At 43.1% G+C, this 6,904-nt stretch overlaps 4 non-coding genes across 4 annotated transcripts; all 4 read right to left on the reverse strand.

Annotated features, from left to right (window-relative positions):
• Positions 1 to 223: 223 nt before the first annotated feature.
• trnaa-ugc (transfer RNA alanine (anticodon UGC)) lies at positions 224 to 297 on the reverse strand. Its single transcript has one exon. It is a non-coding gene; the product is annotated as a tRNA-Ala (tRNA).
• A 157-nt stretch (positions 298 to 454) lies between these two features.
• trnat-ugu (transfer RNA threonine (anticodon UGU)) lies at positions 455 to 528 on the reverse strand. Its single transcript has one exon. It is a non-coding gene; the product is annotated as a tRNA-Thr (tRNA).
• A 103-nt stretch (positions 529 to 631) lies between these two features.
• Positions 632 to 705, reverse strand: trnat-agu (transfer RNA threonine (anticodon AGU)). Its single transcript has one exon. It is a non-coding gene; the product is annotated as a tRNA-Thr (tRNA).
• Positions 706 to 2,147: 1,442 nt separating this feature from the next.
• On the reverse strand, positions 2,148 to 2,221 carry trnat-ugu (transfer RNA threonine (anticodon UGU)). Its single transcript has one exon. It is a non-coding gene; the product is annotated as a tRNA-Thr (tRNA).
• Between the last annotated feature and the right edge of the window lie 4,683 nt (positions 2,222 to 6,904).

Consider the following 6,904-nt stretch of genomic DNA (forward strand, 5'->3'; position numbering starts at 1 on the left):
AACGACAACCTACAGGTGGCATGTAGTGCCAGAGAGCCCCAAGCAAAAGTTTCTTCCGGGCTTGTGCCAGTCCATCGCCGTGAGGTCGTGCGCTGGGTTGGTAGGAAGGGCAAGGTCCTAGGGTCTCTGCACAATTGGAATGGGGTTCGAAAGCACTGACTTACTTTGCAAATGTTGGCCTCCTGTCCAAGAAAGAACCCACAGAGCAAAGCCACCAGTTAAGAGGCACCACTGGGATTCGAACACAGGACCTCCTGTTTGCAAGACAGGTGCTTTGACCAGCTAAGCCATGGCGCCCTGCTGCGACCAGCATTCTTTGGCAGCAGCTGAGGGGTGGTTTGTGTGCTCCATGCACAGGAAAGACGGGTCCTCAGGTCTCTGTGCAGTTGACACCTGGTTCAAAAAAATCAACAGCACTGTCAGGGTCTCCTGTCCAACGATGAGCTCAGCAAAGAGGCATCACTGGGATTCAAACCCATGATCTCCTGTTTACAAGACAGGCGCTTTGACCAGCTAAGCCACGGCGCCTCGCTACTGTGGTGTGTTTGCGTGGTGTGTTGTCCTTCAAAAGCAGCTGAGGGGTGGTTTTCAAAAGAACGCGCTCCGCAAAGACACACGAGCGGACAACCAAAGGTACCACTGGGATTCAAACCCTGGATCTCCTGTTTACTAGACAGGCGCTTTAACCAACTAAGCCACAGTGCCTACCTGCATGTTTGGACTCTGGGAGGGTGACAAAGAGATCACAGCAGCCAGAGAAGAGGTCGCGTGCTGGGTGGGTAGGAAGGGTAAGGTCCTTGGGTCTCAGCACAATTGGAATGCGGTTCGAAAAGCAGAGGCACTACCAAGGAAAAGAAAGTACCCACAGAGCAAAACCATCGGTTAAGAGGCACTGCTAGGATTCGAGCCCAGGATCTCCTGTTTACAAGACAGGAAATCCATATCACTCAGATGATATCACTCAAATTATTTTTTTACTTTGTTTATTGAGTTTTTCTTTTTCACCCAATGAACATAAAGATACTGATAAACACAGGATACAAGACTCTGGCTTTCTCTGTCTTCTTTTGAGCTCCTCTGAAAATACTGTCAAGTTCAACAGTATGATGAATAAATATTAATGGTAACACTTTACAATAAGATATCATTTGTTATACCTGTATTTTAAGCTCTTTAACCTGTAGTTGCGCCAGCGCCACTGAAGTCATGCAGTAAGAGCGCTGCTAATTCAGTTTTAATGTACATCTAGAACGGCTGCAGATGAGGCATTAAATGCATGGCACTGCGACCAACTTACCATTTTACAGAGTTTAATATAGCAATGTGGTCGATCAGTTTTTCTAGATCAGTTTTAATCGTGTAACTGTTAATAATAGATTTGAACAAAGAAATGAAGTGTTACTACCAAAGACAGGCCGTATTGTTTGCAAATACAAAAATAAGACTTGTAAAGAAAACGTTGGAGTATTTACATGTGGTGTTATCATAAGAGTCCAGCTCATTTTAAATATTACGGTATATTGTCACACACTAAATTAACACGATATCGATAATTATTGCTTTGAATATCACAGTTATCGTCAATACCGGTATATCGCGACACCCCTAGTTCCATGTTTTCAAAAGCACATGCTCTGCAATGACACACGAGCGGAAAACCAAAGGTTCTGCTGGTATTCGAACCCAGGATCTACTGTTTACTAGACAGGCACTTTAACCAACTAAGCCACGGAACCTGCCTGTGTGCTTGGCCTCCAGGTGGACGACTCAGAGGATCATCCAGAGAAGATGCCAACAGGCAGGAACTGCACAGCCTAGAAGAGTTATTTTGATAAGTGAGTCGGGGTGGCCTGCTAGACTCTGTGTTTGTTGGCCAAGCGCGCTTAGCAGAATGCCTAAATTTGCGACTCTGGTGGGACTCGAACCCGAAACCTTTGAATGGCCTCATCTGGCAGTCTAGAAGTCCAATGTGCCACCGAGCCCGCTAGCGTGAGCCACATAAAGGTTTTTCTTCTGGGTTTGTGCCCGTCCAGCTCAGTGAGGTTCGCATGCTCTGTGCACAGGAAAGACAGGTCCTCAGGTCTCTGGGCAATTGACGCCTGATTCAAAAAAGCAACAGTACTATTAGAGTCTCCTGTCCAACAGAAAGGAACCGCTGGGATTCAAACCCAGGATCTCCTGTTTACAAGGCAGGCACTTTAACCAACTAAGCCACAGCACCTGCCCATATGTTTGGCCTCTGGGAGGGCGACAAAGAGGATCACAGAATCCAGAGAAGAGGCCAGCAGTTTGCAGGCCAGGCGCTGGATAGCTTAAATTGTGCGCTGACAATGGGATGGTTTAGAAACGGAACCGGCTGCTGCCCTTGCACTCCCTGTTTGCGGTCCGATCTCAGAAAAGCACACGATTGAGGGATACAAGGGCCGACAAAAGGACCACTGGGATTCAACTAAGCCACGGCGCCTAACAACAAGCAGCACCTACAGTCCATATCCGTGAGGTCGCGTGCTGGGTGGGTTGGAAGGGCAAGGTCCTTGGGTCTCAGCACAATTGGAACGCGGTTCGAAAAGTAAAGGCACTGCCAGGGCCTCCTGTCCAAAAAAGAATCCACAGAGCAAAGCTACCGGTTAAAGCCCGGCTCACACTGTGCGATTTTGGCCACGATTTGGTCGTCTGGGACAAATTTAGAAAATCCTAAAAGATTCCTATAATCCTAGGCTAAAATCCGTAATCTTTGATCGCTGGTTTGACATGTTTACCGACAGCCGATTAATAGCCGTTGCGATCAAATTTCACCTCCGACGAAATTCTGGCAGTGTCAGAAGATTTGGCGCACAGTCCTGCAGTGTGACTACCCCTACGATGAATATCAAACTGTCTCCGTTTTTCAAGGCAAGCTATGGGCAGAATTAATGCTAGAGAATTATTCTATCAGCCATAAATTCCGACGCTCCCGTCTTCCGCTCACGGAATTCATCTGATATGTTTCTTTTTTATATAAACACTGGTTGCGCCGCTGTTTTCATGTGAGTGTGTATGAATACATACACTATTCTTCTTAAACACGCCGGTATTGCCGCCATTTGTATACTTTTCATGACAGCCAACATTTCGGTTCCACGTGCAATGCAGTTTTCAGTCACTGGACGTGTATGGGTTTATAATGTAAAACTCTGGACAAGTTTTCTTGCACGCACCCGTTTTTAACTCGTCTTGACTGTCGTACAGTCTGACATTAATGACAACTGAGATCCCATAGTGTGACATGATCATCATGTTCGTACAGTCTGACAAGTACAATCCTAAAGGACTTTTAAAAAATTGCACAGTGTGAGCCCGGCTTAAGAGGCACTGCTGGGATTTTAGCCCAGGATCTCCTGTTTACAAGACAGGCGCTTTGACCAGCTAAGCCACGGCGTCTTGCTGCTGTGGCGCATTTGCGTGGTGTGCTATCCAGAGGTGGGTAGTAACGAGTTACATTTACTTGAGTAAATTTTTTGGGTAACTAATACTTTTAGAGTATATTTAAAAATGGGTACTTTTACTTTTACTCAAGTACATTTTTAGTAAAAAAACGGTACTTTTACTTCGTTACTGTGGGCGACGCTCCTCTCGTTACTTTATCTTAATGCAATACAAGTTAAAAATCCTTCAATTTATTCCTAACGCGCCGTCTACTTTTTTCTGGGCAATGAGCAATGCCCGTTCGCGTATGATTCATTCTTTTGAGTCAATTCTGTTCGAAGGCTTGATCAGACCAGTTGGCAAACCAGTGAATCGGTTCGCGAATCAGTTTGAATGATTCGTTCAGTTCCCTGCCGCACGCGCGGAGTCATCTGAAGCGGTTGTAACATCAAGAGCGTTGAAGACGTGGCTTTGGATCTACAGTCAGTTGAAAGCAAATCTGCAAAGGCTATGGTTTGCTAGCTATGAAGATCTTTATTAGACGAACACTGCGTGTGCTGTTGGTTCCACAGGTATAGATTCGATTACAGTACACGATACCACTATGACATTACCAGTTTGTTGTACATGTACCTTACACATTAAATACAATGTATAATTTATTCATTAAATAAGCTGTGACAGAGTATGAAATAAACACCCGCCAAACCCGCGTTAGTTCCAGGAGGAATGCTTTTGCCTAGACACAATTAATATTGATATTTTCACAATATTTACGCTTGCAGAAATAAAGGCTACATTTGTTTACATTTTGCAGAACAGATGGAAGAAGATCCATCAATGTGCATTTGTTTCGTTATGTTCAGATGTTCTGTAGCGGTCATGTGAGGAGTTTTCACTCTTCTCCGTGTCAGAGGTTATATACATATATACATAATACATAATTAATTTACTTTAAAATATAATTTAATTCAGTGATGCAAATCAAAATTTTTATCAGCTGTTACTCCAGTTTTCAAAGTTGTATGATCCTTCAGAAATCATTCAAATATATTGATTTATTACCAGTGTTGTTGAAAAAACCAGCATATGCAGGTTAGGTATGTTTTGAAGCTGGGATGCTGGTTTAAGCTGGTCCTTAGCTGGTCAGACCAGCATAAACCAGCAAAGGACCAGCTTAAATCAGCTCAAACCAGCATCCCATGCTTCAAAACATATCTTACCAGCATATGCTGGTTTTTTCAACAGGGAACAGTTTTGCTGCTTAAAGTTTTTTACGATTGTTTACACACTAAAATAAAAATTTCCACGCAATTTGCAAAATTCTACTCTAATGAGCAAAACACCTCCACAGATTTGCACAACATTACACACAATGTCTGCTTCACCCTTTTTGCAAAACATTACACACAGTGATTTGTAAAACTCTACACACATTTTCACACCTTAGACACAGATAAGGATTGTGAGGTTACTTCCTTGTCATTACAAAGCACTGGATTGCCAATGACCACACTAGTGAACGAATTGGATAATCACAACCACCAGGTGTGGAAGCACACATGTGCTAATTTGAAAACGCAGCACTCAGTTGTGCTATAAAAGGCAGCAGGTGAGTTCACCTGTCTTCAACAAAAATGGAAGGAGTTAGAAGAAGAAGAAGAGTGAGAATGAGAGGGGGAGCTCAAAGAGGAGATGAAGGTGGAAGAGGAGAAGAAGTGGGTAGAGGAAGAGGAAAAGAAGTGGGTAGAGGAAGAGGAGAAGAAGTGGGTAGAGGAAGAGGAGAAGAAGTGGCTAGAGGAGGAAGAGAAGGAGATAGAGGAAGAGGAGAAGGAGGTAGAGGAAGAGAAGGAAATGGAGGAAGAGGTAGAGAAGGACTTGAAGGGTTGATAGAACCTGAACAAAGAAGACGAGGACCAAATTTGACTCGAGAAATCCGTGCAACACCTATTGACCATGTTATCAACCATGGACTGACACTGATGGAAGCTGGACAAAGAGTTCAACCAAATCGCAGCAGAAATACTGTTGCGTCAGTAATTCAGACATTTCATCGAGAAAACCGGTAAGCTAACCACACAGTATATTGAAACTGAAGCTTGCTGTACTTGTCATCAATAATGTTCACTGTGACATTTGACAGTAGGCTGCATATGTATTTTTATATATATATATATATATATATATATATATATATATATATTTTTTTTTACATAGGATTGAGGGTAGAGGACACCAAGGTGGAAGGGGCCCTATGTTCACTCGTGCACAAGAGGCTGCCATTGTGAACATGGTTTTGGCCAATAATTGTATCAGGCTGCGAGAAATCCAAGCCAATATCATCAATGATAACAATATTTTCAGTAACATTCAATGAGTCTCTGTCAACATTAGGTCGAATCCTAAAGAAAATCAAATATACATGAAGCAACTGTATCGGGTACCATTTGACAGAAATTCAGAGAGAGTGAAACATCTGCGCAATGAGTATGTGGAGGTATGTATTGTTCATCTTACTATGGTGTGGTATTGTGCACTGCTCATAATGTTCTGTCACAAAAAAAATACTGTCCAATAGATATTGAATAGCATCTTATTGTCTTTAATGTGTTTCAGAGAGTCTTGCAAATGGATGCAGCAGAAATTCAACATGAATTTATATATGTGGATGAGGCTGGATTTAACCTTGCGAAAACAAGAAGAGGGAGAAATGTAATTGGACAAAGGGCAATCACCAATGTGCCAGGGCAGCGAGGGGGTAACATCACCATTTGCGCTGCTATCACACAAAATGGGGTCCTCCACCACCATGCAAATCTGGGACCCTATAATGCAAATCTAATTCTTGCATTTCTTGACCGATTGCATGAGATTGTCACAGCATTACACCAAGTGGACCATATGCGGTACATTGTCGTTTGGTACAATGTCTCATTCCATCGAGCTGCTCTGGTCCAGAATTGGTTCCATGATCACCCTGATTTTGAAGTCTTATACCTTCCCCCATACTCCCCCTTCCTGAATCCTATAGAAGAGTTTTTTTCAGCGTGGCGGTGGAAGGTATACGACCTGCGGCCCTATGACCGTTTGCCCCTCATTCAGGCCATGGAGCAGGCCTGTGATCTTATTGAAGCAGCTTCTGTGCAGGGTGGATTCGTCACACAAGGCGATTCTTCCAACGGTGCCTTGCCAATGAAGACATAGCCTGTGATGTGGATGAAATCTTATGGCCTGATCCAGCCAGACGGAGAGATGAATAGTTACAGTATTCTTGTTGCTTTTACAGTAGTTTTCTGTAATTTCTGTTTACTTTACTTTTCTTCAGAGTCAAAGTGTATGTACTGTAATTCATGCAGTAATTTTTATTTGTCTGCAGATTTTGTTTCATTGTTGGTTGATTACTGTAACTGATTATGGTAAGAAATATTGTAAGTATTGAAATAAATACTTGAAATATTCAGTCAGCAGCATCAGTGTTGTGCAGTGCTTTGTAAGTTTT

Source organism: Onychostoma macrolepis, chromosome 15 (assembly GCF_012432095.1).
Source record: "Onychostoma macrolepis isolate SWU-2019 chromosome 15, ASM1243209v1, whole genome shotgun sequence".
NCBI lineage: Eukaryota > Metazoa > Chordata > Actinopteri > Cypriniformes > Cyprinidae > Onychostoma > Onychostoma macrolepis.